At 36.0% G+C, this 25,909-nt stretch overlaps 2 pseudogenes across 1 annotated transcript in view; one reads left to right on the top strand and one right to left on the bottom strand.

Annotated features, from left to right (window-relative positions):
* Window positions 1-5,576: 5,576 nt before the first annotated feature.
* LOC100911818 (selection and upkeep of intraepithelial T-cells protein 10-like) overlaps window positions 5,577-25,909 on the bottom strand; it is a 48,573-nt pseudogene continuing 28,240 nt past the window's right edge. The window contains exons 5-7 of the transcript XR_015620416.1: window positions 25,261-25,365; window positions 22,380-22,502; window positions 5,577-5,852 (exon numbers count right to left, since the gene is read on the bottom strand). The product of XR_015620416.1 is annotated as a selection and upkeep of intraepithelial T-cells protein 10-like (transcript). The remainder of the gene's footprint in view (window positions 5,853-22,379; window positions 22,503-25,260; window positions 25,366-25,909) is intronic.
* Window positions 6,299-15,186, top strand: Dek-ps1 (DEK proto-oncogene, pseudogene 1; annotated as a pseudogene).

Here is a 25,909-nt window from a genome sequence, read left to right on the forward strand (position 1 = left end):
CAAAAACTCAGGTGACAGCAAATGCTGGCGAGGATGTGGAGAAAGAGGAAGACTCCTCCATTGTTGGTGGGATTTCAGACTGGTACAACCATTCTGGAAATCAGTCTGGAGGTTCCCCAGAAAGTTGGATATTGAACTAGCTGAGGACCCAGCTATACCACTCTTGGGCCTATACCCAAAAGATGCCCCAACATATAACAAAGACACATGCTCCACTATGTTCATATCAGCCTTATTTATAATAGCCAGAAGCTGGAATGAACCCAAATGCCCTTCAGCAGAACAATGGATACAGAAAATGTGGTACATCTACACAATGGAATATTACTCAGCTATCAAAAACAATGACTTTATGAAATTCATAGGCAAATGGAGGGAACTGGAAAATATCATCCTGAGTGAGGTAGCCCAATCACAGAAAAACATACATGGTATGCACTCATTGATAAGTGGATATTACCCCGAATGCTTGAATTACCGTAGATGCACAGAACACATGAAACTCAAGAAGGAGGACCAAAATGTGAATGCTTCACTCCTTCTTTAAAAGGGGAACAAGTATACCCTTGGGAGGGAATAGGGAGGCAAAGTTTAGAACAGAGGCAGAAGGAACACCCATTCAGAGCCTGCTCCACATGTGGCACATACAAATACAGCCACCAAACTAGACAAGATGGATGAAGCAAAGAAGTGCAGGTCGACAAAAACTGGATGTAGATCTCTCCTGAGAGACACAGCCAGAATTCAGCAAATACATAGGGGAATGCCATCATTAAACCACTGAATTGAGAACAGGACCCCCATTGAAGGAATCTTAGAAAGGACTGGAAGAGCTTGAAGGGGCTTTAGACCCCATATGAACAACAATGCCAACCAACCAGAGCTTCCAGGGACTAAGCCACTATCCAAAGACTATACATGGACTGACCCTGGACTCCAACTGCATACTTAGCAATGAATAGCCTAGTAAGAGCACCATTGGAAGGGAAAGCCCTTGGTCCTGCCAAGACTGAACCCCCAGTGAACATGATTGTTGGGGAGAGTGGGTAATGGGGGAGGATGGAGAGGGGAACACCCATAGAGAAGGGGAGCGGAGGGGTTAGGGGGATGTTGGCCCGGGAATAACAATCACAGTGTAAATAAGAAATACTCAAGTTAATAAAAATGGAAACAAAAAAAAGAATGAAGGTTGATTTTTGTACTAAGGTTTGTATATGATTGAGAATGAATGTAAGGAGAGAGATTGTAGAGACCATGTTTCTGATTTATGGAAATTATACATATTATTAAACTGATCTATATATATTAGCTCTCCAATCGAGAGCTAATATCAAAAATATATAAACAACTGGAAAAGTTAACCTCCACAAAACAAACAATCCAACTAAAAAATGGGTTACAGAGCCTAAACAAAGAATTCACAACAGAAGAATTTCAAATGCATGAGAGGCACTTAAAGAAATGTTCAAAGCCCTTAGTCATCAGAGAAATATAAATCAAAATGTCCCTGATATTCTACCTTACACCAATCAAAATGGCTAAGATCAAAAACTCAGATGACAACACATGTTGGTAAGGATGGGGAGAAAGAGGAACACTCCTCCATTGTTGGTGGGATTGCAAATTGGTAAAAACCACTCTGGAAATCAGTCTGATGGCTCCTCAGAAAATTGGAAATATTTTTATCTGAAGTCCCAGCTATACCACTCCTGAACATATAACCAAAAGATGCTCCAACATATAACAAACCACATGTTCCACTATGTTCATAGCAGTATTATTTATAATAGCCAGGGGCTGGAAACAGCCCAGATGTTCTTCAACAGAAGAATGGCAACAGAATTTGATTCATTTACACTATGGAGGAGTGCTACTCATATTAAAAATAAGAACATAGGGTTGGGGATTTAGCTCAGTGATAGAGCGCTTGCCTAGCAAGCGCAAGGCCCTGGGTTCGGTCCCCAGTACCGAACAAAAAAAAAAAGACTAAAAAAAAAAAAGAACATTATGAATCTTGTAAGCAAATGGATGGAACTAGTTATTATCATTCTGAGTGGGGTAACTCAGACCCAAAATTACATATATGGCATGTACTCACTGATTAATGGATTTAGCCAAAATGTACAGAAAACCTAGGACACAAACAGACCTTAAGAAGTATAACAAGGGGGTTGGGGATTTAGCTCAGTGGTAGAGCGCTTGGCTAGTAAGTGCAAGGCCCTGGGTTCAGTCCCCAGCTCAAAAAAAAAAAAAGAAAAGAAAAGAAAAAAGAACAAAAAGAAGTATAACAAGTAGAAAGGCCCAAGAGAGGATGTTTCTGTTCCACTTAGAAAGAGGAAGGAAATAATCACAGGAGGCAGACAGGAGGGACCTAGGTGGGAGAGTAGAGGGGGTGAAAAAAAGGGGAACAAGATCAGGTATGGGGTTGTGAGACAGGAGAGAAACCCAGAGGGCCAAGAGAAGGAATGGAGATAAGCAGCCTAAGGGGAGAGGTAGTGGGAAGGGATACAAGCGACCCATGAGGCAAGAGACTCTAAGGACTCAATGGGAGGACCTTAGCCAAAATGTGCTATATTGGGGAGAAAGAATTCGAAGAGCCCACCTCAAGGAGAAAGACAGGACATCAAGCAGAGGGGACCTGCAGTCAAAATTTCTGACCCAGAAATGAACCCGTTTAAAAAGAATTACAAGGACAAAAATGGAGAAGAGACTGAAGGAAAGGTTGTCCCATGAACTACCCAACTTGGAATCCATCTAAGGGGTCAGGGATGGGGTGGTCACCAAAGCCTGAAACTATTACTGATTCTATGATGTGCTTCCAGACAGGAGCTTGGGATGACTGCCTCCTGAGAGTCTCTACCAGCCCATGACTCTGACAGAATGAAATACTTACACTCAATCATTGAATTCAAGTTGGAGACCTCTGTGGCTGAATTAGTGGAAGGATTGAAGAAGCTGGAGGGGAGAGCAACTGCATAGGAAGAGCAACCGCATAGGAACACCAGCCATCACATACCAGGGAGCTCTCGGAGACTGAGCCACCAACCAGGACCATACTCGGGCCAGTCTGAGGCCCCTGGTACAAATTTAGCAGAGGTCTGACTGGTCAAGCCTTAGTTGGAGAAGATGTGCTTAATCCTCAAGAGACTTGAGGCCCTGAGGCCCCAGGAAATGGAAAGACCTTTGGGTAGCACCCTCTCGGGGAAAGGGGGAGGGATAATTGAATTAGGAACTGTGGCAGGGGGACTGAGACAATGGGCAAAGATGAGAATGTAAATAAAATAATGAAAATTGAAAAAAATATATAAACTTCATTTCATAAGAAATTTTAGATTGTGACATTTTATCACAACAAACAAAAGTAGATAATGAAGGCATTGATTATCAAAGAATGGGGCATTGCTATGAAGAATCTTCTCCCTTTCCTCTCTCTCTTTGAAACAGAAGAAACTAGAAAAAACAGTTAAACACTATACATAGAACATAGCAGGACATTCTACTAGGAGTTTGGAAGACAGTCCTGAGAATAGTGTAGACTAAGGAGGCCTAATTCTAGAGCTCCCAAGGGAAATAACATCTCTGTAAACAAACTGGGCTAAAGTCTATTCAGAAGATATTTTGACAAAAAATAATCTGGCTATTTTCTGTTCACATGCTGCTAATTTAGAGGAAGCTGAACTTAATGAACTCAATTCTCTGGCACAGGAGGGCATAGCTTTAGAAAATTCCTTCCTAATCCAGAAGATAACAATTGCCAATAACTGCAAAACTAGGGTTGAAATTTCACATCCAATTCATATTTGGTGCTGGGGTTTGATCTGGTTTAGGCTTGCACTGATATTTTGCATGCTGTTACAACTATTCTGAGTTAATGTGCATAGCTTCTCTATTATATCAGAATATAATATTTCCTTGTACTTATTCTCCACCTTTGGCTCTTATATGCTTCTAGAATGATCTTTGAGCACTGAGTGGGTTGCAGTATACATATCCCTTTAGGTTGACCATTCTATAGTTGTTTATAGTCTGCACCAGGGGCAGTTGTTCTGAGTTAATCATTGTCTTCTGAAAACATAAGCTTCTCAGGTGAGTATTCAGAGACACAGTAAATAGTGAATGTAATAACAAGTCATTAGTAAGTGGCTTAATGCTATGTTCATTTATCAGGATAATGATATTACCTTTTTCCGCTGCAACCTGTGCCCTGTTTAGCCATAAGTTCTTTGCTTGATAATGGAGCCAAGTATTGATCCTATGTATTGAAACTGAAATCCAATGAAAAAACAATTTGTTAATCCTTTGATTAACAAATCCTATGTCACTGTTACAGCAGCATGCGTGCAGAGTTCATATCTGGGTATAAATAATTACTTTTCTCCTCTGGTAGCCCACATAGCACCTACCAGAACTATGAAACTAGTTAATGGATGAATCTTTCAGAACTGAAGAGATGGTCTTGTCATTAAAGAATTAGACTCATATTCAGTGATTTCTTTTTCTATTTCTTTACATTGAAACTTTTTTCATTGTTTAAGCTTATTTCCTAAAAATATCCAAACACATATTTTTGTTTCATTTTGTTTTAGCATCATTTTTATAAACAAATATTTCAGTCCCTTTATATTTCTGATTACTTTAAGGATTTTTTAAATTTTTATTATGTTTATTTTTGTTTGTATCTATACGTGATTATTTGGAAGTGAATGCATATGCAAAAGAAATCTTAGAAAGGGTTTTGGATCCCTTGGAATTGGAGTTACAGATGGTTATGAGCCATCTGACATGAGTGCTTGGAGCCAAACCCTTGTCCTCTGGAAGAGTAAATACTCTTAATCATTGAGCCATTTCTCCAACCTCTTTCACTGATGTATATTTTAATTCTTCCAGGAAATATTCATTATATGTTAACTAGTTATTATTTTATAAGTGTAGATATTCTCATATCTGATAGATATTATTTATGAAATTATTTATATTTTGATACTAATTTATGAAATTTATAAAGATAATGCATAATTAATATATCTTTAGAAATTTTCAATAGCTAGTAAAATATTTTATTTTGCTAATAAACACTGACTTAATATAAGTGTAATTTTTTTGTTTCAAAACAACTTTCTCATAAATTTTTCTTATTGATTTCCCTTACTACTTTCAGTCATCCTTTTTAAAAATATTTTCACACCTGAAAATTTTTCAGGAAATTATTTTAACAAATCCATATTGATTAAATCTTTACTGAATTTAAGATGTGAAGGAGCACATGCATTACATACCATGTAGATATTTCTTGGTGTCAAAATCTATGTTTTTTGCCCTGAAACTACATAGGCATAGACACAAACAACAAAAACAGTGCAGCCGGTTGTATTTATATATTTGTCCACATATATACATATATTCATGTTCAACAATAATAATCAAAAGAGAAAGAATCGATTTGAGCACATGGGAAGGGATGGAAGGAGGATACCTGGAAGGAGCTGGGGAGAAAAAAAAGGAGAAGAGGAGAAGTGTATTTTTAAAAATATATACTTTTGAGACAGAACAAAATTTAATCAGAAGACCCTCCCGGTTGTATGCTTTATAGATATAAATTTTACAACCCAAATAACTATTTTTTTCTGTCTTTCTTTATTGCCTTAAGTTTCCCAATTGAGACTGCAGTCCAGTCTTAAGAGCTGAAGAAGGTTGAAGCTGTCCTGTTCACAATTTTCCTGGTGCTGACTAAATATTGCCTCTTCTCAAGATCACATCATTAATTTCTTGCAATTCAACATATTCAGAACTATTTTCCTCAGAGTTGTGTGTTGAATGATCCAGAGAAGGTAAGCAGGATATCTGGTCATAACCTGGAAGAAAGTATTTCATTATCTGACACATCAACACACACACACACACACACACACACACACACACACACACACACACACCACTATTATGTAGCAACATGTTATATTCAATCATCATATAAAAGTTAAAAGAAGCATTGGGGATTTAGCTCAGTGGTAGAGTGCTTGCCTAGCAAGCTCAAGGCCCTGGGTTCGGTCCTCAGCTCCGAAAAAAAAAAAAGTTAAAAGAGAGATCCTTTTCTACAGTGAGGTACTCAAGAACCACAGTGCTAGAAAGCCATTAGTCTTAAGGCAGAATATGACATAGTTTGGAATAAATAAATCTTGGCAGATATAGATATTTTATATTCATTGTTGGGTTTATATAAATAGGACTCCCTTTAATAAAGGCATCCGATTACCTTGTGCTGTTGTGAGAATGTACAACAGCTTTCACATCTCTTAAGATGGCTGTCCTTACCAACTTAACTTCTGAGTTTAGGAATGAGATCTCCAGAACTGTCATCTGTATAGCTTATTTAAGGTAAATATAACTAGGACAGCTCATTTTTCTAAATGAATATTAACTATGAAGTTTTTTTATTTTCCTTTTATTTATTCTCTCATACAATATTTCCTGACTGCAGTTTCCCCTCCTCCTTTTCCTCCCAGTTCCCATCTCTATTTCACTTCTCCTCCACATCTGCTCCATTTCCTTCAGAAAGGAATCAAGCTCCCCGGGATATGAATGAAACATAGAATAGCCAGATGCAACAAAACTAAGAAAAGCCTTCATGCCAAGGCTGAACAGGACAACCCAGTAGGAAAAGAAGTGTCTCAAGAGTGAATGAAAAAGTCAGAGACACACCTTCCCATTGTTAGGAGTCCCACAAAAACATCAAGCCATAACATAAGCAGAGGACTTAGTAAAGACATTTCCAGGCTCTATGTTTGCCACTTCAGTCTCTGTGAGTTCCTATGACTCCTGGTTATTTGCTTCTATGAACTGTGGTATCCTCAAAACCTTTTGCTCCTATAATTCTTCTTCCCTCTTTCTGCAGGGTTACATGAGCTATAAAGGTGAGAATCCGAGACCTCTAACTAGATGTACTGTCTGTCTACCATTTGGCTGTGGGTCTCAATATATGCTTCCATCAGCTGTCAGAGTAAGTCTCTCTGAAGACAATTACTCTACATACTAATCTATGTGTATACAGGGTATACAATTAGGAATCATTTTTTTCTATCCTAGGTGTCTAGAATATCCATCCTCCATTTTCTGGTTATCTGGGCAGTATATTACATGGGCTTCCTCTCCTGACAAAGACCCAAAATTAGGCCAGTCATTTTTGGCCATTCCCATACATTCTGTACCTCTATTACCCGAGTACACCTACCAGGCAGGATAGATAGTAACTCAAAGGTTTTGTGACTCCATTGGTACACTCCAACCACTAAGAAGAAACACCCATTCAGAGCCTGCCCCACATGTGGCATATATATATATATATATATATATATATATATATATATATATATATATATCTCCACCAAACTAGATAAGATGGATGAAGCAAAGAAGTGCAGGATGACAGGAACCGGATGTAGATCTCTCCTGAGAGACACAGCCAGAATACAGCAAATTCATAGTTGAATGCCAGCAGCAAACCACTGAACTGAGAACGGGACCCCCATTGAAGGAATCAGAGAAAGAACTGGAAGAGCTTGAAGGGGCTTGAGACCCCATATGAACAACAATGCCAAGCAATCAGAGCTTCCAGGGACTAAACCACTAACCAAAGACTATACATGGACTGACCCTGGGCTCCAACCTCATAGGTAGCAATAAATAGCCTAGTAAGAGCACCAGTGGAAGGGGAAGCCCTTGGTCCTGCCAAGACTGAACCGCCAGTGAACATGATTGTTGGGGGGAGGGTGGTAATGGGGGGAGGATGGGGAGGGGAACACCCATAGAGAAGAGGAGGTGGAGGGGTTAGGAGGATGTTGGCCCAGAAACCGGGAAAGGGAATAACAATCGAAATGTAACAATCGAAATGTAAATAAGAAATACCCAAGTTAATAAAGATTAAAAATAAAAAGCCTTGTCTGGTTACAGAAGATGACCAGTTAAGTTTCTATGTCCTCCATTACTAGGGTAAACCTCATAGAATCTTAAAGTTTCTACTGAACTAAGTTTACACATTGTTTCCAAATGTCAATTCCAGTCATCTAGTCATCTTTCTCAGTTCTCTCTCTCTCTCTCTCTCTCTCTCTCTCTCTCTCTCTGTCCATCCTTTCCTATCCTATCACCTTATCTCACCTATTACAGTCCCACCCGATTCTAGAATGCCCACAAAAATCTGTTCTAATCTCTCTTACCAAGGGGATCCAAATTAGCAAAATATGAAATTAAAATTAACAACAGATACTGAGAAAATCCAAAGAATGTTTAGGTCATACTTTAAAAACTTGAACGCCACAAAATTGGAAAATCTAAAAGCAATATATTATTTTTCTGATAGATCCCACTTACTGAAATTAAATCAAGAACAGATAGATAATTTAAATAAAACTGTGACCTCTATGGAAATAGAAACAGTATTAAAAGTCTCCTCATGAAAACAGCCAAAGGCCACATGGTTTTAGTGTGGAACTTTATCAAACTTTCAAAGAAGAACTAATATTAATACTGCCCAACCTATTCTGCAAAATAGAAACAGAAGGAATATTCTCAAAGTCATTTCATGAGGCCAGAGTCATGCTTATATCCAAACTATCCAAACTACAAAAAGATTCAGCAGGATTCTGAGGAGCAGAGAGCAAGCCTGTGGCCCGAGGACCTTGGCCCTTGTACTTTCTACTCAGTGACTACCTTCTTTGCGCACCCACAGACACCACGTGTCAGTGACAGCAGCCCCCACTACAGAGGGAGAAGACATTCCTGTGTTGCCTGCATCTGAGAAGGAACCCCTGAGATACCTAGTCCCAGACAGGAGAGGGAAGAGGAGGAGGAGGAAAGAAGGAGGAGGAGGAACACAAGAAGGATGAGGAGGACAAGGAGAACATGGAGGACAAGGAGGACGAGGAAGAAAAAGAAAATAGTCTTATCATGGAAGGTAAGAGAGTAGAAAAGGCAAGAAGATGAAAGTAGAAAAATTGAGGATGCAAGTGTCTTCCTTGCAAAGAGAGTCCTTTACAATTGCATAAGGGAGGTGAGAAACTTTGTGAAGTTGAAGGGATACATTGCTTTCAGAGTAAGAAAAAAAGAGATGAACTTAGTAATCTACACAAAATGCTTTTCAACAGGCCAGGCACAGTGTCCTCCTTGAAGAGGAATGTGGGTGAGTTCAGTGATATTACATTTGAAAGAGGCAGTGCCCAGTATAAAAAGGAGGAAGAAATGATGAAAAAGTTTAGAAATGCCATGTTAAAGAGCATCTATGAGCTTCTTGATTTAAAGAGGTCAGGTGTGAACAGTGAACTAGTGAGGAGGATCTTGAATTTCTTAATGCATCCAAAGCCTTCTAGCAAAACATTGCCAAAATCCAAAATGAAAAAAAATCTTCCTGCAAAGGTAGTAAAAAGGAACAAAAGAGTTCTGGAAAATCAAAGCAAACTAAATAGCCAGAAATTCTGTCAGATGAAGATGAAGAAGTGATTCTGTAGTGATGAAGATGAGAAGAAAAATAAGGAAGAGTCTACAGAAGAGAAAGAGAAAGAAAGTGAAGAGGAGCAACCACCAAAAACAACATCTAAAAAAAGAAAAGGCAAAACAGAAAGCTACCGCTAAAAGTTAAAAATAAACAAAAAAATCTGTACAGAGTGCTAATGTTAAGAAGGAAAAGGGCCAAGTAACATACAAAGTCAGGCCTATCGGAATTGCACCAGACTTCTCAACAGAGACTATGAAAGCCAGAAGAGCCTGGTCAGAGGTCATGCAGACTCTAAGAGAACACAAATACCATCCCAGGCTACTATACCCAGCAAAACTCTCAATCAACATAGATGAAGAAACCAAAATATTCCAGGACAAAACAAAATTTAAACTGCATCTATCTACCAAATCCAGCCCTACAAAGGATCAAAGAAGGAAAATTTCAATATAAGGAAGATATGTATACCAAATAAAAGACAAGTTATTAAGCATCTCACAACAAAGCCAAAAGTAGAAAACCATAAGCACATACGGACAAAAGCAAATCTAACAGGAACCAACAGTCATCTGTCTTTAATATCTCTCACTATTAATGGACTCAACTCACCTTTAGAAAGATATAAGCTAACAGACTGGATATGCAAACAAGATTCAGGATTTTCCTGCATACAAGAAATACATCTCATTAATAAAGACAGACCTTATCTCAGAGTAAAAGGATAGAAAAAGGTCTACCAAGCAAGTGGTCCCAAGAAAGAAGCTGGAGTTGCCATTCTAATATCCAAAAAAAAAAAAAAAAACTTTCAACCAAAAGTTATCAAGCATGATGAGGAAGGATACTTCATATTCATCAAAGGGAAAATTCACCAAGAGAAGATCTCAATTCTGAACATCTATGCCCCAAATGCAAGGGCACGAACATTCATAAAAGAAACTTTAGTAAAGCTCAAAAGCACACATTGAACCCCACACAATAATAGTGGGAGACTTCAGGACTCCACTCACCAATGGACAAGTCACTGAAACAGAAACTAAATAGAGACACAGTGAAACTAATAGAGGTTATGAACCAAATGGATTTAACAGATATATACAGAACATTTCACCCTAAAACAAAAGAATACATCTTTCTCTTCAGCACCTCATGGTACCTTCTCCAAAATTGACAACATAATTGTTCAAAAAACAACCCTCAACTGATATAAGAAGATTGAAATAATCCCATGCATGCTATCAGACCACCAAGGCCTAAAGCTGGTCTTCAATAACAGAAAAAAGCAACAAAAAAAAACTATCTACATGTGGAAACAAAATCACTCTCTACTCTGTGATAATTTGGTCAAGGAAATAAAGAAATTAAAGACTTCCTGGAATTTAATGAAAATATTGACACATCATACTCAAACCTATGAGACACAATGAAAGCAGTGCTAAGAGGAAAATTCATAGCACTAAGTACACTAGAAAAGAAACTAGAGAGATCTTACACTAGAAAAGTAATAGCACAACTGAGAGCTCTAGAACAAAAAGAAGCAAACTCACCCAAGAGGAGTAGAAGGAAGAAAACAGTAGAACTCTGGGCTGAAATCAACCAAATGGAAATAAAGAGAAGAATACAAAGTATCAGCAAAGCCAAAAGCTGGTTCTTTGAGAGAATCACCATGATATATAAACTCACAGCCAAACAAATTAAAGGGCCCAGAGGCAGTATCCAAATTAACAAAATTAGAATTTAAAAAGGAGACATATCTACAGAAATGGAGGAAATTCAAAAAATCATCAGATCCTACTACAAAAGCCTATATTCAACAAAACTGGAAAATCTAGATGAAATTAATGTTTTCCTAGACAGATACCATATACCAAAGTTAAATCAAGAGCAAGTAAACATTCTAAACAGGCCCATATCCCATCAGGAAATAGAAGAAGACATTAAAAAACTACCAACCAAAAGAAGCCCAAGGCCAGATGGATTTAGCTCAGAATTCTACCAGACTTTCAAAGAAGACCTGATACCAATACTCCTCAACTTATTCCATAAAATAGAAACAGAAGGAACACTACCTAAGTCATTCTATGATGCTACAATTACTTTGACACAGAAACCACACAAGGACCCTACCAAAAAAAAGAGAAATTCAGACCAATTTCACTTTGAATATCAATGTAAAAATACTCAATAAAATTCTCACAAACCAAGTCCAAGAACACACAAAACCATCATTCACTATGATCAAGTAAGCTTCATCCTAGCGATGTGGGGTTGGTTCATTATATGAAAATTCATGAACATAATCCACCACATAAACAAACTCAAAGAAAAAAATGACATGATCATCTCCTTAGATGAAGAAAAAAAATACAGCACCCCTTCAGGTTAAAAGTATTAGAGAGATCAGGAATTCAAGGCACACACCTAAACATAATAAAAAGCAATTTATTGCAAACCAACAACCAATATCAAATTAAATAGAGAGATACTTGAAGCAATCCCACTAAAATCTGGGACAAGACAAAGATGCCCACTCTCCCCATATCTACTCAATATAGTACTCAAAGTGCTAGCTAGACAACAAAAGAGATCAAGGGGATACAGATTGGCAAAGAAGAAATAAATGTATCACTATTTGCAGATGATATAATAGTATGAATAAGTAACTCCATAAATTCTACCAGAGAACTCTCTAGCTGACAAACAACTTCTGCAAATGATCAGATATAAAATTAACTCAAATAAATCAGTAGTCTACCTTTATACAAATGATGAACAGGATGAGAAAAAATTAGGGAAACAATTCCCTTTTAAATAGCCACATATAATATAAAATATCTTGAGGTAACTGTAACCAAACATGTGAAAGATGCTAATGATAAGAACTTCATGTCTCTCAAGAAAGAAATAGAAGAAGATATAAGAAAATAAAGAGATCTCCCATGCTCATGGACTGGCAGACTTAACATAGTAAAAATGGCCATCCTACCAAAGGTAATCTACAGATTCAAAGCAATCCCTATCAAAAAGCCCAACACAATTCTTCAAAGACATGGAAAGAGTAATTCTCAAACTCATCTGTAAAGGAAAAACCCACAGAATAGTGAAAACCATCTTTAACAATAAAAGAATGGCTGGGGGAATCACCATTCCTGATCTCAAGCTCTACTACAGAGCAATAATGTTAAAAGCTGCAGGGTGTTGTAAAGAGACAATCAGCTTGATCAATGGAATACAATAAAAGGCCCAGAAATAAAACCACACACTTATGCACACTTCATCTTTGAAAAGGAAACCAAAAATATACAATTGAAAAAGAGAAAACATCTTGAATAAATGCTGCTGGTTTAACTAGATGTCTATATGTAGAAAAATGAAAATAGAACCATATTTGTCACTCTGCACAAAGTTCAAGTCCAAGTGGATAAAGGACCTCAATATAAAAACAGATACACTGAATCTAATAGAAGAGAAAGTGAAATAGAACCTTGAACTCACAGGGGGAAATTTCTGAAACAGAACTCCAATGGCTCACACTCTAAGATCAATAATTGATAAATAGGACCTCGTGAAACTGGAAAGCTTCTGTAAGTCAAAGGACATAGTCAATAACATAAATTGGCATCCTACAGATTGGGAAAAAGTCTTCACTAACCACACATTGATAGAGGGTTAATATCTAAAATAGATAAAAACACAATAAGTTTACCACCAAAAAAAACCAAACAACCCAATCAAGAAATGGGATATAGAACTAAAATGAGAATTCACAGTAGAGGAATCTCAAATGGCTGAGAAGCATCTAAAGAAATGTTCAAAGTCCTTAATGATCAGAGAAGTGGAAATCAAAACAAACTTGAGATCCCACCTTACACCAGTCAGAATGGCTAAGATCAAAACTTCAGGTGACAACATATGTTGGCAAGGATGTGGAGAAAGAGGAACACTCCTCCACTGCTGTTGGGATTGCAAACTGGTACATTCACTCTGGAAATCAATTTTGAGGTTCCTCAGAAAATTGGAAATAGACCTACATAAAGATCCAAAAATAAAACTCTTAGGAATATACCCCACAGATGCCCTGCCATGCCACTGGGACACATGTTCCACTATGTTCATAGTGACCTTATTTGTGATAGCCAGATGCTGAAAACAACCCAGACGTTCCAGGACAGAAGAATGGATACAGAAAATGTGGACCATCTACACAATGGAATACTACTCACCTATTAAGAAAAAGGACATCCTGAGTTTTGCAGGCAAATGGGTGGAACTGGAAAATGTCATCCTGAGTGAGGTAACTCACACCCAAAAGTACGTGCATGGTATGTTCTCACTAATAAGTGGATATTAGCCCCCAAAAAAGAGTACAGAATACTAAAATACAGTCCACAATACTCAAAAAGGTCAACAAGATGAAATGCCCATGTGGGGAGGCCTCAGTTCCACTTGGGAGGGAGAAGAAAACAACCACAAAGGTGGAGGGAGGGAAGGACTGAGGAGGAAAAGGGGTTGGGGGTTATGAGAAAGGGGAATATGATCTAGTATTGGGTCAGGGAAAAAGACTGAAGGACTGAGGACCAGCAGAAAGAATGGAAGCAGGGTCCTCAGGAGAAAGGAAGTTGGGAGAACCCTCTAGAATGTACCAGAGACTTGGAAGTAAGAGACTCTCAGTACTCAAAGGGGGCAGATGCTAGATGAAATGCCCTACAGTGGGGAGAGGCAATTTGTTGAACCCACTTCCAGCAGAAAGACAGGGCTTCAAGTGAGGGATGGGGTTGCTATCCCACAGCCAAATTTCTGACCCATAATTCTTCCTATCTGAAAGGCATTCAGAGATGGAAATGGAGAAGAGCCTGAGGAAAAGGAGGTGTAGTTACAAGCCCAAAGTGGGATCCAGCTCAAGGGGAGGCCCCAAGACCCGACACCAATACTGAAGCTATAGGGCATTCACAAAAACAGACCTATCATGACTACTCTCCAAAAGATCCAACAAGCAGCTGAAAGAGTATGTTCACCCAACCAATGAACAGAAGCTGCTGGCCCCTCTGGTTGAATTAGGGAAAAGCTGGAGGAAGCTAAGAAAATCAATCCTGTAAGAGGACCAGCAGTCCAATTTACCTGGACCACTGAGTTCTCTTAGAAACTGGATTACCGACCAGGCAGCAAACACCACCTGAGATGAAGCCTCTCAACACATATAAAGCCGACCACTCCAGGGCCTGGGTTCAGTCAGAGAAGATACACCTAACCCTGAAGAGAACTGAAGATCCAGGAAATTTAGAGGCCTGATGGGGTGGGTGGGATGAAGACATCTTTGTGGAGACAGGGTTTGTTGGGGAGGAGGTATGAGATGTGGAACATCTGGGGTGTGGACCATGATGGGAATAAAATGTGGTGTGTAAAAATTTTAAAAAAAAGAGAAGGCAAACAGCAGTACCACCAAAAAGAACTAAAACAGTGCCAAAAAAGAATCTGAATCTGCGGATAGTTCTGATGATGTACCCTTAATTTTTAAAAAAATTGAAAAATAAACAGCTACAGATGAAAAGCTAAAGGAAACAGTGAAGAAATTACTGACTGATGCTAACTTGGAAGAAGTCACAAAGAAGCAGATTTGCAAAGAGGTATATGAAAATTATCCTGCTTATGGTTTAACTGAGAGGAAAGATTTCATTAAAACAAGTATAAAAGAGCTACTCTCTTGAGATAGAAGACAGATGGCTTGTTTGCAGATTCAAAGATCTGATTTGTTCCAGCAAAAGACTATTGTTGATAGAACTTGCTGCTGACTCTTTTGCATGTTACATATATTTGAGATTGTGGTTTTTAATTGAATTTTCTTGCAGTTTTCAGTTTAAGTCTTACATGATAGTAATTGTTCCTTGATTTTTATAGATGTACATTTTGGGTTTCTTTATTGTAAGGTCATAGATTCCTGAACTATTATGAATTTTAGTGAACTTAAAGTTAGCTTGCTTAAGACATACTTAAGACATCAAAGCAAACACTGGTATAACCAGCATTTATATGCACAAAGACTATTGCAATATTTAGTATATGAAATAGTTTGAATACACCTTCTGTTAGTGTGAAAACATAGTGGCAGTTTGTTCATCATAACAAAGCACAGCTGTTCAGATGACCGAGTTAGTACTTTTCTGCATGTGTATATATGTCAAGTTGTTGGCATGACAGAAGTAACAGATGTTATTTTTTATTTTTAAAAACCAATTTGTTGTATATATTTTTATTTCTTTTGTGCAAGTCAATATTTTAATCTCTTGCATCTTTAAACTGTTAACTAAATATCAGTGTTTATCCAGGCAGCAATGAGAGAACAGTCAGAGTTGAGTGGTGATGGCACTGAAGGACTGTTGGTTTCTGATTTGCCCTGAGAGTGCCAGAGAAATTTTATAATGAGGATATACACATCACAGCTTCAAAAACCAGGAAAGAGTGAGCATACCTGGCTTGTATATAAGTGAACTGACAGTAGTAAACTTTTGACCGTATAAATATTAGATGCAAAAACCTAGTTACCTTCATAATTATGATTAAAAGTATCAGGTGTAAGGCCAGAGTTGGTGTGGACAATGTAGGTACCTTTAAAAATATTTATCAAAAACCATATAGTAAATTACTTTAATATTTAAGTATTACAGAAACAAGGCTCTTTGATTTTAAATTTTTGTTAACCAAGATTTTAAGATGGTGAAACAGAGTGTCCATGAATCTAAATTTCAACTGCCCTTATAACCTATTTCTGAATTATAATATTCTGCTGGAAAAAGTGACGTTTGATGTACAGAGTGTTTGATCTTCACATCATAGATCAGATTTGAGCATTAACAGCTATCTTCACATATTTGACTTCAATATGCTTAGAGTAAAATGGAACAAGCAATTAATTGGGGATGAAAAGCCTTTAAGTAATTTGTCAGAAATCTTTGCAATAAAGAATAAATAAATGTTAAAAAATTAACGGCAAAAAGATTTAACAAACGAAGAGAATTGCAGACAAGTTTCTCTTATGAACATAGACTTCCATGCTGTCTCCACTGTGTGTCACAAGGAAGGGGAAAAAAAAACACCAGTGAGCTCATGAAACATAAAATTCCTTTATTATTCCCACCACATAAGCACTGATGGATCAGGATTTGGGACCTTGCTTCATCTGGCAGCCCCAAGTAAACACTGAAGCAGGGAGTATAAGCAAAAGCTTTATAAGAATCAGAGACAAGTTATGGTTATAATTTTTACCAATCAGATCTCAGTGATTGGAGTCTTCCCCAAGTGGTTCATCATTATCAACTGACATATAATTTAAGTGAATTTGACCAACCAATCAAATTCATTTGTTCTTTTTGTTGTTAGGAATAGACATCATGTGTTGGGAGCAATATTGTTTTTTAGAGAGGGAGTTAGGAACAGTTATGTTTGGAGAATTGTTGTTGCTTAGAGGGAGTTGTTCAGTTAGGTAAAATGAAGTCTAAAGTCAAAATAGCAATACTTAAGTTCTGTTTATCAGTTCTCAACAGGTGCAAAAATACTTAATAAAATATTTGCAAACTGAATCCAAAAACAAATTAAAAATATCATCTACTATGACCAAATAGGTTTCATACTAGAGATGCAGGGATGGTTCAACATATAAAAAAATCAATCAATATGTTCTACCATAATAAGAACAAACTTAGAGGGGGGAAAAAAACCACATGATCATATTATTAGAGGCCTAAAAAGCCTATGAAAAAATCTGACCCCCCCTCATGCTATGAAGTCTCTTAATCAGTTTTAGTGATCTGCTTAGGACCTCAGGATTTTATTGACTCTATTAACCACATCCACTATGAGTAGCCTATTTTTACTCTGTTTCTGTTTTTGATCCACTTAGAATCGAGTTTTGTCAAGAGTGATAGATATGGATCTATTCGCAGTCTTCTACATGCATACATCTAGTTAGACAGGCACCATTTGTTGAAGATGCTTTCCTTTTTTCATTGCATAATATTAGTTCTTTAACAAAAATCAGGTGTTCAGAGATGTGTGAGTTTATGACTGGCTCTTCAATTTTTTACATTGAACAAAGTGTCTACTTTTTTCCAATATCATGGAATTATTATTACCATGGCTCTGTAGTAGAGTTTTAATTCAGAGATGATGATGCCACTAGACGTTTTTTATTAATCAAAATTGTTCTTCACTAACCTATGCCTTTTGTTTGTTTGTTTCCATATGAAGTTGAGTATTGTCCTTCCAAGGTCTATAAAGAATTATTTTGGAATTTTGATGCGGGTTACAATAAATCCATAGCTTGCTTTTGATGGGATGGCCATTTTTTTCTACTTTGATCTTACTGACCCTTAAACATAGGAGATTGTTCCATCTTCTAATATATTTTTCTATTTCTTTCTTCAACTACTTGAAGATTTAATCACTTAAGTCTTTCCTTGCTTTGTTAGAGTTGACCCAAGATATTCTGAATTATTTGTGGCTGTTATAAAGAGTGCGGTTTCCATAATTTCCTTCTCAGTTCATTGTTATTTGTATATAGGAAGGCTACTAATGCTTTTTAACTAATCTTGTATCGAGATACATTGATGAAGGTGTTTATCAGCTGTAAGAATTCTCTGATAGAATTTTGGAAGCCATTAATGTATACTAACAAATCATCTGTGAATAGAGAAAATTTCAATTATTTCCTTTCCAATTTAAAGTCCCTTGATCTCTTTCAGTTGTGCTATTGATCTAGTCAGAATTGCTATTATGTTGAATGGATAAGGAGTGAACAGCCTTGTCTTGTTCTTGATTTTATTGGAATTGATTTGAGTTTCTCTGCATTTAATTTGACATTGACTATAGGCTTGGTGTAAATTACCTTTATTATAATCCGGTATGCTCTTTGTATCACTACCCTCTCCAAGACTTTACATATTTGCCTCCAACTCAAGGGCATCAATATTCGTTACAAATTACTAAAGCTTTAATTTCACATTGAGAGTGGATGGCTATTTTGTACTTAGTCTCCATTTGCCCATAGAGTGAAATTAACTTCAAGTTCTCAGACTTCACTTACCAGAAGTAATTATCCATAGCTGACATTCAATATTCCCCTAAAATTTCATAATACTATGGTTTATTGTTTATGCTCTGTTATCTAAATTCGCTGAAATGCCCCTATTCACCACTTCTCTGTTACCCCTCTTCACTCACTTAGGACCAATCTGCCCTAAAGTCAGCTGATAATAATTTGTCCAGAGAGTCAAAATGTAGTTCTGTCACCATCCTTACCTTCTAAAATTATGAACCTGGTTTTTTCTTTAAAAAGCTGGCCCTAAGAAAAGACTGAAAACACAATTAGATTCCTGAATCCCTTTTTGTGGGCCTGATTGATCAGTCTTTTGGTGTGTTCTTGCATAACTGAGATAAGTGTTCTTATGGTTTGTGTGGAAATTCCTGAAATCCAAAAATTATATCTTCCTCTTGGCACCTCCTGAAACTTTCTCCAAAATTGGCCACATGCTTGCTTACAGTGTAAGCCTAAATAGATATAAGAAAATGGAAATAACCACTAGTATCTTATCAGACCACCATGATTAAAGCTAGATGTCCACAAAAAGAAAAACAACAGAAAGCCTACTAATGCATGGAAACAGAGTCACTCTCTACTCAATGAAAACTGGGTCAAAACAGAAATGAAGGAAAGAATGAAGGTCTTTCTAGAATCAGCGAAAATGAATATACATCATATTCAAACTTGTGGGACACAAGGAAAGTGGTGCTGAGGAAGGTTTATAATATTAAGTGCTTACATAAAAAATAGAGAGATCTTATGCTAGAAACTTAACAGTACAACTGAAAGCTCTAGAATAAAAAAAAGATGGCAGGAAATAATTAAACTGATGGCTAAAATCAATAAAACAGAAATAAAGAGAAAATTCAAAAAATTAATGAAACAAAGAGCTGGTTCTTTGAGAAAAATCAACAAGATAGATAAACCCTTATCTAAACTCTTACTTTGTCTCAATAACAGATAGAACTAAAGTCTGGTGAACCTGTTTTCATTTAGTGTCTTCCCCACTTTCATTGAGTTACTTTTTGTACACGTTACTCAAGGAAAACTGAAAAAATTAGTGATGTCATTTTCTGAATCCTGGGGCTCTAGGAGCAGCAAAGCCTCAAAGTTCATCCCGTGAATTAACTCAAAAGAGCAGGGCTGTACCCTGAAGCAAGCATGTTCTGAAAACCTAGTCATTCTTCCAAGTCAAAATGACTTATTTATACAATCTCACAGTTCCAGAATTGGGAAATTGATCAAGGATGTCACACCTTCATTTCCTGAAAACAGTTTCTTAAGCAGTGAAACTGACAATAACAAAATTATATCCTAATGAAACATAACATCCTCTCGTTTAAGCCAAATTTTTGCAAATATTTCTATAAGCACATTATTTTTAAGACACTCATTTTTATATACAGAAAATTAATTCTGTTTTTATATCAATATATTAATATTTTACCTTACATAATTTATGTTTTGAGACAACTTATGTATAATTGTGCATATAGTATCAACTACTTCTAATAGCTTTCTTACCAGGTGCACATGTGTATTTCACTTATGTAATAGCTCTATTTAACTAGAGCGAACAGGTAGATTTTTAACTCAAACAGAAATTTAAATATTTAATTTTATGTAGAGCCTAACAGAAACAACAATATAAAATGTGTGACATTCTTGTGTTTTAAAGTTTTCCATTTTAAAATTGTGTTAAAATACACTCATATGTTAAAGACATCTAATTGTTTTGAAATGTTAAGCCATTAGTAAACCATCCAAATAATTCTAATTATTATCAGATTAATTATATATAAAAGTTTTATAAGATTTATTTGGATAAGCCTCAAAAATTTACTTCCATATTCCAAACAAATTATAGAAGATATTTATAAATGAAATAATTGTATAGCTATTAAAACATACCTGAAATCAATAAGAAATATATACATTGCTTAATAAAATTTATTATCTGACTTGAGAATTGTTTTGTTATATATATCATTTCTGAACATACATATTTAGTCTAATTATATAATCAACAGTACTTTTAAATTTAACATTAAAGTTTCTCTACTTTTAAGCCAATTCCAAAATTAATCTTTTAAATTTGCTTGCTAGTTTGTCTAACCAAAGCCAGTCCACCTACAAATGTAAGGTTTGTCATCCTTCCTTTGTGAAGAATAAAAAATTCCACACCGAGTCAACTTACCTAGGTTCTATATGTTACTATATATACATTTGTGTCTCCTGTTGAAAGGGGAATTTACATGAAGGTATTTGACAAACATATGCATATTTTTTCTTTGTATCAAGCAGAGTCTCAATAAATATACTTATATATCAGGTATTAGTTTTTGTTTATCTTATTATATTTTATTTTGTTATATTTTATTATTAGCCCTTAAAAGCCTTTTGGGTTATTTTTCTCCTAATCGGACAAAAAGGAAAGTAGATCTGGATGGAAGGGAATATGGACAGGAACTGGGAGGAGTAGGGAAAGGGGAAACTGCAATCAGGGTATATTATGTGAGAAAAGAAAAAATCTATTTCCAATAAAAATAAAACTAAAAAATCAAGAAAAGTTGATGTAAAGATGAGATTGAGTGTCCCAGTTTTGAATGACACTGTACTTTCTTTACTTTGGCTAATAAAAATGAAACAGGAAAATGAATCATGTTTTGGAATTGTATGTTTAAAAGTCCTGAAAAAGAGGTCCCTAGCAACCAATAAATAATCTCAAATATACATTGTTTCTTTTTAGAATCTGTTTTCGAAGAAAATATGTATTAAAATTTGCATAGTCAGTATAAAATGTTGTGATGATATACAACTTTTAACTTATGACTCCAATCAACATTGTTTTAAATTAAAAAATGTACTTTTATTAAACTACCTATACCTTTTCCCTTTTTCTTTTCTTTTCCTTTCAAATAATGGCCAAATTCCTAAGCAATCTTTCACAGACACTCAGCTTTATCACTTACTCTGTGAAACAAATTTTCCCTTCTAGATGGGAATGCTTGCTAGTTTCCATGAAAAAAGTCCTGGCTTTCTCTCTTCCTCTTCTCCATCTCCCATGCCAGCAGATGCTAAAATTTATAGTTTGCAGGCCCTGTAGTTTTTCTCTTTAATAAAATTGTACCACACTTTCCCTTTATGTCTGTGTTTAAATTATTTTATTAATGAAACTAATATCCCAAAGAGGAAAAGCCAGATTCTATTTTCTCTCTGGGTGGCCCTGAATGTTTTTTCTAAGTATGCTTTATTGAATGTCTTTATAACCTTTCAAGGCCAGTTAAAGACAGTAGCTGGAGAAATAAAAATCCTTGTAGTTTAATTCAGCTTATCTTGGTCTTGTTAAGTTATGGAAGAAACTTTCTTACAACAGCATTCAATAAGAATTCAAATTAGAATTCAGAAAATCAATTACACTTTGTGAGAGGGGCAAAGTTCAACTCTATCTACCTAGACCTGTGGAGGAGGAACCTGACAGTGCTTCCCATCGTCAAGGATAACACTTCAGAAAATACTTAAAGGAGGAACAGCAGTGAACCACATAAGAAAGGCTTCAGTTAAGGTAGATCTTCCCTTTTCAACCAAGTCAGTAAAGATACTCCTTTACAGGCAAGCCTACATACTAACCTAATGAACACTAAGAACTGCATGAATCCTAAAATGCCCTGATTTTCTTATGGAAAAAAAAGTAGCAATAATCCAAGTTTCTATTTTCCTCCAACTCACCAAGCAAAGATTTGATTCACAGGGATTCAGGTAGAGAAAGAGGAGACTTAAAGTTCCTTGGAGAACCTTGGAATTCCCACCCCAACCTTAACTTACGGTTTAGGGTCCAAAGTAGAAACAAAATGATCCCAATGAAAAATATCATCACTAAAATCAAGATTATGCATATTTTCTGCAGCCAATAACTATACAATGAGTATGCATCATCCAAAATAGAAGCTGGAGGGGGAAAGAAAGAAATATTAGGCATACTTTAAAATAAGTAAAATACAGACAGGAAAATATGCATGAGTTAAGAAACCAGATCAGAGTATCCTAGTCAACAAGAAGAAGGAAAAGGAGATTTTAAGTAGCCTTCATTTCTGGGCAAAGTTTAGGCCACCAATCTATAGTTTTATAACAAGATTTGCAGGTTGAGTGAGTCCAAGGGTTTGTGCAGTTTAGTCTGAGCCATATGTGAAAATGATAAGATGTTGTTACTTGTAATCATTTATCTACCAGTAGCTGGAAGCATCATCTTGCTTATTTTTATTCTCTGGTTCCAGATCTGCCAAAACAAGATGTTGCAGAAACAGCACAGAGGAAATACATGGTTTCAATGAACACACATGTACAAACACATACACATACACACAAAACACGCACACACAGCAAGTACAGCCCATGTAACACTAGATGTATGTCTTTCACTAGATGGCAGTCAACATACCAGAGGCCACAGCTTTAAAGAAAATTGATTCTCCCTCTCCCAGGAGTTGTCAAATGCCAATACCTCCATAGCAATGGGTGCAACTTTATGCCCAACATGCTTCTCCATGCTAGACTTTTGTCTGACCCGAGTCTACACAGGTCATGTGTATCCTGTCTCAATTGTTCTGAGTTCATATGTATAACTGTCCTGCTGTGTACAGAAAACACTGATTCTTTGTAGTCACCCAACAGCTATGACTTCTACAACTTTTCTTTCTTCCCTTCTGCAATGATACATGAACCTTGGGTGGAGGTGTGCTATAAATATCCTGCTTAGGAGTAACTGTTCAGACATCTTTTATGCTCTGTACCTTGATTTCTGTGATGTCATCTATTGAAAATAGGAGCTTCTCTTATGAGAACTGAATGATGCACAGTCTAGGTTCATGGTATTTGTGGTACCTATGTACATACACACTGCATCTTACCTGATAGCTGAAGTCCAGTTCGTTTTCATTATATCTGATTTGCTGTTTAATGTTTTCACTGTGTATTTTTTTAATTCAACTAGTATCATTGAATCTATATAGAAATTTTACTTGGACTTTTTAAATATTCTTAAATTTCTATTATAGTTTTTGACTGTTAGTATTTTAAGTCCATTCTTTCATTTTTAAATACAAAATATACATTTCATATGCTTAATATACACAAAAAGTTCAGACCACGGTTCCAAATTTTGAAATCTAAGCTTCTTTGACAGTCTTTGTCTTCAAATTTTCATGCTAGTTAATACCTGCAGTCTTGATATGGAGAATAATTTCTAAAACATATTTATTTTTATTTTATGCACATGAGTGTTAGAAGCCAGAAAATATCTACAGAACCACTAAAACTGTAGATATAGTGAGTAGTGAGCTGCCAGTGAGATGCTGGAACAGAATCCAGATCTACTGCAAGACCAGCAAGTGCTCATAAGTACTGAGCCATCTCCTGAGTCCCTAAATTCTTCATTGTATTCTGAAAGTTGTACAATTTTACTTAGTAATTTGTTTTTTACAGATTATTTCTGTGATTGCTACTTTGATCCCACCAGATAATTGTGAATATTTCTATTAGAATCCTCCTTAAGAGAGTTCTGAGAATTAGAATTAGCCCATTTAATCCTGACATGGTCTTTAGAATCAGGATATCATAATCCCAACAAAATCATATAAAGGAAAAGGAGGGAAAGTCATAAAAAGGAGGGAAAGGAGAAGATGAGGAGAAAGGATGCATATACATTGATATTTTCTATTACTCAAAATATCTTTGTTGTTTCCTTGGTGTCAAATATAATTTTAAAATTACATATATGTATAAGTGTTACATGAATAGAAATATGTATTTTAATCAGAAATACTGGTATATGGTATTTAGTGTATTTCATAGTGTTGAAAGTTAATTATATCTTCCATATCTTTATAGAGTATTGCTATATTTCAATTTCCTTTGAGTTCATTTATTTGAATTGGAGGCTTGTTTTAATGATTCACAGTGAAGTAGATGGCATGCGTTTCATTGGCAGCCATTCTGAAATATATCTTGAACTGGAAAAAGGCATATGTATATCTAATAGCTGATAAATTTTGTCTTATGTATGAGTGCAAATTATGTATGACAATAGCTAGATCTTTTGGTTTTCTTTGGTGGTTGCTTTATAATAAAATAATTTTTAATAACCATAATGAAGTGAAAGTTATTTCTAAATCCTCAGATAATGTCCCATACATGATGTAGGCTGTATTGTGACTATACTTTCAATCTATACATATATGCCAAAGAAGAACAAATATCTTTAAGCAGTCTTAGAAACTGAAAAGAAAAAATCAAATGGGAAAAATTGGACTAGTTTTCTTTCATTAATTTTCAAAAAGATTTCTAAACTAAATGTATTTTAATGTTATAAATTATTGGTTTAGTGTAAATGATAAGTGACAACAGAAAATTGTACTTTGTAGGAGACTTTCTGTAGTTGATTAAATGAAGTCCAGAACTGGAGAAATAAAGCATTTCATTGTTATACAAAGAAATGTGACTGTGAGTATAAAAATATAAGCAGTCATGAAGAAGACTAAAACTTTGAAAACTATGTAATTCCGAAAACAGAATTTGAAGATACTGGTATATTACTGAAACCTTGAGTGCTACTGTTGTGACAAAGACTACAAAGATAAATAATTCCAAGATGAAAAGTCACTGGACAGAGGAGAGGGGAAATGCCAGATCCTGTTCTAGTGCAACTCACCTCTGCTCCTGAACTTCAAGTATAGAGGGAGGAAGCCAATATACAAAATGAGCAGGAAACTCTCCCAGATAAGTGTACAGCAAACTTTCATTTTATTATTCAAAACTGAAAAATAGTAGTAAAAGTTAGGCACTAAGTCTTGGAGAATGCATTCCAGCAGCAAGAGACTTACAGGAAATATCATTGTCTTGAAAGTTTGGTGTTATATTCATTTGTTTATTTAAGTTATGTCAGGGCTAAAGCTTTATAAGCAAGATTTTTAGGGTAGGGTTAGGAACTTTTAGAGAAGACAGAACTTAAAATTTGGTGAAGCTAAGATTATCACCATTTAGACTGAAGATGGAATGTACTTAAAATAATATCAAATAATAAAAATCTTCTTGCATTTTTTCACAACTGTGTAGCACAAAATCAGCCTGAGAATATGATTTGGGTGATGTGGGAACCTGTTCAATAGAACTTTGTCTCCATTCTTTAGTTCCCAAAGACTGAAGAATCCACAGAGAAGGGCTTCTGTGAAACTCTGAGCTAACCAAAAAAGGAAGAAGCTGCCTTGCATTCACCCAGTAAGGAATCCTCTGAGAGAATTCTGAGACCTTGAGGGGAATATCAACTATAACTATACCCTACCACTGAAGAACTTCGAGGG

Source organism: Rattus norvegicus, chromosome 5 (assembly GCF_021556685.1).
Source record: "Rattus norvegicus strain SHRSP/BbbUtx chromosome 5, alternate assembly SHRSP_T2T, whole genome shotgun sequence".
In the NCBI taxonomy this organism is placed as follows: Eukaryota; Metazoa; Chordata; class Mammalia; order Rodentia; family Muridae; genus Rattus; species Rattus norvegicus.